The following is a 6,318-nucleotide window of genomic DNA, read 5'->3' as shown; positions in this document are numbered from 1 at the left end:
GAGTCTGGGTTTCCCAGGAAGGGTATACCTACCTGGTCCCTCCTAGTTGTTAGAGGTAAAGGTTCAGTAGAACTCTCAAATCTTTGCTCCAAGTATTAAAATCTAGTGTTTTCTTAACACAAACCAGAGAAACACTTTAAAAATCTTATAGTCCCCAGACTCAAGACCTGTATAGAAATGTTCAACTCCTGTCTGGAATTTGAGCTTCTCCAGTGGTCAGGATAGGAGAAGATCCTCTAACCACCACAGGATTCCCTCAGTAACTCTGCTTTCCAGGGTCTTTTTACAACCAATCGTCCCCTTTACTTGGGAACCACTGTCAAGACAGGGCAAAGGAGATAAAAGCTTTAGTGTCTGTTCTCTCTCTTTTCAAGGCTTTCCTCATCTTGCTATATATCTTACCAGAGCTACCTTCCTTGCCCTCCATTTTCAGCTAGAGAGCTAAGCTGAGACAAATACCTAAATAAAATTCAAGAATCTCCCCAAATGCCATACATATATATATATATATACACATATATGTATGGTTTTATACATATATACACATACATACACTTATTTTTTTAATTGAATCAGTATTTAAAATATCCAGAAAACCCCCACCCTATGAAAAAATCTAAAACCAAAAATTAACCTGCTTAATCTCTAAAATCTCTTGATCCTAAACATCAAATTAATTTCTCATTTAGTAAACTATTATCTCCCTCATTTTACATATGAGGAAACTGAGGCATGGAGGGGGGTTTATTTGCCCAAGGTAACAAAGCCAGTAAATGGCAAAGCCTGGTCTCCTTATTCCAAGACCAGCAGTCTCTCAAAACCTGTTCCCTCATCTGTAAAATTAAGATAATAGTTCCCTACCTACCCCACAGGATTATGAGAAAAGCACTTTGGATACTTTATACCCCTATATCAGTATGATCTACTATTATCATTATCTTTGAACTGACACAATATGTCATTTGGGTTAAGTCCCTACTTCTAGCTAGGTATATATCTGAATCCCAATCACTTTTCTCTTTCTCTTCATAAAGACTGTCTCTTCCAAAGTGACCCTTACCCAACTTCTATTTATCCTCCCTCTTTAGGTCCCACATACAGTAGGACCAGATTCATTCCTGAAGCCCCTCATGCTGTCCTTTCTTCCACCCTATAGTATCTTCAGGCTAGCCTCCTCTACCCCAATGCCCAAACTTCCCCAGCCTATGTACACCAAGATCCCCAAGGATCTCCTGAAGCATTTCCACATCTAGCATCCATCCCACTTTGTCTTCTACTCCCCAAGATCCACCTGAGCTATGAAATCTATTTTCTTCCTCAGTTTCTTCAGCACATCAAAAGATCCTTCTTGTGATTTTCTAAGCATAGGTAGTACTCCCTTTACCAATGCAAATCACAACCTCTTTGCACCTTAGTAGATAATTTCATGAGTGCTACAGCCAAAAATATTTATCATCAGATAACTTACTTTCCTGGGACAAACCTTTCTGAGTAAGCTGGTCATCACATACACATAGTCCCTTCTCCAAATATTTAGTCAAAGTCTTTGCAGCATAATAAGACCTGCTAGATCTTGTCTTCACTTGGAATCCCCTTTCACAACTCAATTCACTTCCACATTGCAATTTATAGTATTAATTTATAAGATTTTTTTTGCTTCTGGGTCCCATTCCCCACCCCCCACTTTGCCATGTTATTTATTTATTTATTTAGTTTCTATGGGCATTGAAATCTCCTTCCTTTCCATTTTGGGTCAGGCTGGACTAGACCAACCTAGAAAAACTACTGATTGCATTTTACCTAAGTACGTCCAACCTCAGCTGCAGCACTGCCAAGATTACTCCTGACCCTGGTGTGACCTGCAAATCATTGTGTTCAGGGTTTATACCTTCCATGTAGATATTTTAGGAGCTGGGCTAGGGGCTCAAATTCAGCTCTACGGCTGTCAAATTCTCATTTTCAGCTTTAGGTCTCCTTCTTAACATAAGCTCAGGAGCAAGAAGCTTCTTGTCAATTTCATTTGGCAACTAGGTACTTCCCCAGATGTTTGGTGAGCCTACATATCTAGGTCCTACAAACTCACTACCTGAAGTACCTTTCCTATCACCTCTGGACAATCCCACCATTCTTTTTCCCTCCCACCCCCTTCTGTGTTTCCAGCTCCTATCCTTTTATCTTTTCCACAGCTAACTTATTCTTCTTCACATCCTTTTTTGATCATTATTCAAGTTTCCCTCTTCCCTTCATTGACTATTCCATTTCTTCCTCTTCCCACGTAGGCACGTCCTTAAGAAAAAATCTGGAGGGCATTTCCAGGGTCCCTATTGGCTCCTGGCAGCCTTTTGCTCTCCTCCTATATCCCCTCCCATGCCTCATTCTTGCAGGGCTTTGCTCACAGTTAAATGTTTTCAACACTCTGCTAATGTGATCATTGATTAAGGTTTATTGATTACTCCTGCCAGGAGTATTTGGGTTTGGGAAAGCCTTCAAAATTCAAAAGAATTTTAATGGTGATTTTTTTCAGGCCTCCATAGGTAATTGGAAAGCTATTCTCAGTCAGAGGGTTTGCCTGAAAAAAATCAACCTATCTCTGGCCTAGGAAAGTATCTCTGTCTGTACACATCTCAATCTGGATTCCTTAGCTCCTTCTCTTTTCTTCCTAGCTCTGCTAATTATTAATAGCTAAAGGCTTGAAGAAAGGGCATTTGGGTTTTCTCTTAATGGTCTCAAAGAAGGGGATGAAATGATCGATCTCAGTAGTGCCCAAAGATATGAGCCAAAAGGGAAGATCCAAGTCACAAGCCACTAGTTTGCCACTATGTGACCTATTTTGAATGGAATGACCATTATGACAGTTTGTAAAACAGCATAGCAAAATATAGTAGGCAGAGAATTGGACCTAGAAATCAAGAAACCTAAGTACCAGTCCTATCAATAATTCATTGTGTTCAAGGTCTTAGGCAAGTCTCTTCTCCTCTGGACCTCAGTTCTTCATCAGTAAAATAAAAAGAGTGAACTATATAATCTATCACTGAGATCTCACCCAATTCAAAGATTCAATGAGAAGATTTGATAATCTCTCTGGAGTCCTAGAGCATCCATCTTATTTGCATATGTTCCCACTGAGATTAACACAGGCAACAGAATAGTGTGCTCCTGGCTCATACTTCCACCTTTGCTATAGGTCTAATGTGCTCCTCCAGTCTGTGCCTTAGTTTACCTGTCTGCAAAATTAGGTATACTTCCCAGTCTCGCCAGAGGATTGTAAGAGTTAATGATTGAGATTAGGGGAATATGTGGGGAAAAAAAGGTTTAGAAGTCTTCCTAAGGTCAAGGATTTTTTCATAATTTGAGTCTCTTCTAGAAATCTGACTATCCTTAACCTTAGGTTAGAACATCATACACAGCTAGGAAGATAACGCTGGTTTTGCCAAACTGAAGTTTGACAGTTGTGCTTTTGGAGAAGGAAAAAATGCACCAGAGGAATAGTAGATACAGGAAGCTTCTGAGGTATGTTTCCTGGGACTGGCTTTCAGGGCAATAGGAGTAGCCAACTGATTTGTTAAAGACCACTTATCAGAAGGGACAGTTCCAAAGACTACATTTTCAGGTGTTTTCTCTGATACCTGAGAACAGTGGGACCTCACTTCTGCATATTATCAACCACTGCAACAGGTTCTTGGCATCTTCCTGCACAGGGCCTTGTGGAAAGGTTAGTGGGACAGCGCTTTCCACAGTGCTAATCTGTCTAGGGAATCAAGTACAGTCTTTGGAAGCAGTGTGGAGTTTGCCAAATTTGAAATCAGATGAAAGACATACAAAAATTTCTGGACCCTACTTGACCCATAGCACTTAGCAGTACTAATCCCATAAGTGAGTTGTATAGATGCCTTCAAATACCATACATCAGGACAACATGGTAGGGGCAGGATGTGGAAAATTCTAGAGGATGGAGCTTGTCCTCATGGTCTCAAAGACTTTGAAAAGACTCTAAGGTGCCAACAATGATGGGCTGGGGAGGCCTACTGACCTTATTATCCATGCACTGACTGGATTCTGGCTTAAGACTGCTCTCCTGTCTAATCAAAGACTCTTCTAGCAAGGGTAGGTGAGGCTGGGTGAGAGATAGGGCAAATCTGGAGAGGAAAGGTACTAGTTGAGGGCTAGGGAAGCACAGGGGTTGGTAGGATCTTTGTAGGATTACTTTTTGGTAAGTATCTCTCCTTTGCCAGGGCTCTCAAATCTCTACTATGTGCCCTGGTCAATTGAAAGAAACTCAAAATTAATCCCTGGTCTAATTTATTCTTCACATCCTCCCAGGAGACCTTGTGAGACATTTTAGATTGTTGCCAAAAATGGCTCAAGAAACCTCATTTTGGGTTTGGTACTGCCTCATCTCATTCAGGATCCTCCCTCTACCAGCAGATACTGTGAAACTGCCTTTCCAAGTTCAGTCGAGGAAAAAACAAGATTCAGCTTCAGTCTGTGTCCTATTTAGAATACGGTCAAGAGAAGTTCCTGCCCCTCATGGGAAAGTTCCCTGGGTGGCGGGGGAAGGGACTGGAGCATCTTCATATTTAGCCGTTTCCTGCATTCCAAGTTGAAATGCTCTCTCCTCTGATTCATGTCTTCAAAGGTTTCTTTCCCAGGACCAGATGCTATGATGACCATGTTCTAATCTACCAGCTGTCCCTTCTCCCTATTTCTTATTTCATACATTGGAATTGCTGTACAGTGTATACTTATGAAGGGTTTTTAATGGTTGTAGATCTGAAATAAAGTATGTCACAAGAGCTGTTTAAATGAACTCTGCCTCCATTGTCTCTTCCTCATCACTGAGCAACTTTGAAACCCTACTGGTCTCTTTATGAGGGCCTGAGATGTTGGATAAAGTCTTTTACCAACAGTTATCCCTGCCTGATAACTGCACATATCTAAATTAACAAGGGAAGCAGAAAGTTGTCCTAACAGTGCGAGTCTAAGATAGAAAGGGATCTCAGAGGTCATCTAGTCCAAAGAAGAATCTCCACAACATCCCCAACAAATCATAAGACCTTTGCTTGAAGACTCTCCAGTGACAGGCAACTAATTAGCTCCCTAGGCAGTACATTCAAATTTTGTAAAGTATGAATGGGCAGGAAGTTTTTTCCTTATATGGTGTACTGAACTGAAATCTACAGCAAAAAAATCTCGAAGTTGGTGGGCACTTTGATTTTCCTAAATTTCCTTAAAAGCCCCAAGGGAAACCTGTAGGTCTCTATCCTCTGGGGCCTGTTTCTGTTTTAAAAGTGCTATGGTCACACATGAAGAAGCCAGCAGTGAGATACAACTATTTAAAAAGTCAAACTATCTAAGGCTGCATTAATAGCATTTGACCAACATTTATCATCTACCTACTACGAGCAATGGTGCTGGGTATGTAAAGACCAACCCCACCGCCAAAAAAAAGAACAATACACACAAACCAACTCCCTGCTCTCAAGGAGCTTACGATATTTTACTGAGGGTACACAAGTTATATGTAAATTCAAGAGGAAGAAAGTATTAATTTCTGGATCGGGACTAAGAAAATCCTCACCAAATTATGAGTTGGAAGGTGCCTCAGAGGCTACCTAGTCCAATCCACACAGACCTAAACCCTCTCCAATCCTCTCTAAAACTTACCCCCAAAAAGTCATCCGGATTTTGCTTGAAGACCTAGCATTGCCCTGCTTCCCTGGGCGGCCCGCTCCTCTTTGGAGCAGCTTCATCGAGCGGGAGATGGCATCTGAGCGTGCTCCTTGAAGGAGGCAAAGGATGCTGTGAAGCACAGGTGAGGGGCGCCAGGGAGGGCGGGGCGCCAGGGAGGGCACGGCCCCAGCCTCCCTGGCACAGATTCCTGGAGGCCTGCATCTAAGAGGGGGTTGACAGAGCGCCTTCTGAGGACGGTGACCAGGAGGGGCAGCCTTGAAGGGTCACAGTCATCTGTAACATAGGGATAATAATCTGCGGCGCCACTTGTTGGGGAAGGGGCTGAGGACGAGGTCTAATGGCCTGGGGAGCGCCCCGCCCCCCAGCCTCACCCTGTCTCCCCTTTATACAACGGGAATATTCTCTGCTGCCGTTTACTGGCCCTGTGGCCATTCTTTGACTCTCCGAGCCTCAGTTTCCCCATGTGTAAAACGAGCCCCGTGCGGGGGTGAATGAGCGCCAAATCACGTGATGGGAGGAAAGCGCTGGGACACTCGGCTCCGGGGGAGGTCGGTTTAGGTCGCTGGGCCACACAACATAAAACCTCTTTAACACGCCCTCGCCACCAGAGACTGGGCCTAGCGGCGC

Source organism: Trichosurus vulpecula, chromosome 3, assembly GCF_011100635.1.
Source record: "Trichosurus vulpecula isolate mTriVul1 chromosome 3, mTriVul1.pri, whole genome shotgun sequence".
NCBI lineage: Eukaryota > Metazoa > Chordata > Mammalia > Diprotodontia > Phalangeridae > Trichosurus > Trichosurus vulpecula.
The sequence above is the reverse complement of the archived record's forward strand: the minus strand, read 5'-3'. Positions refer to the sequence as shown.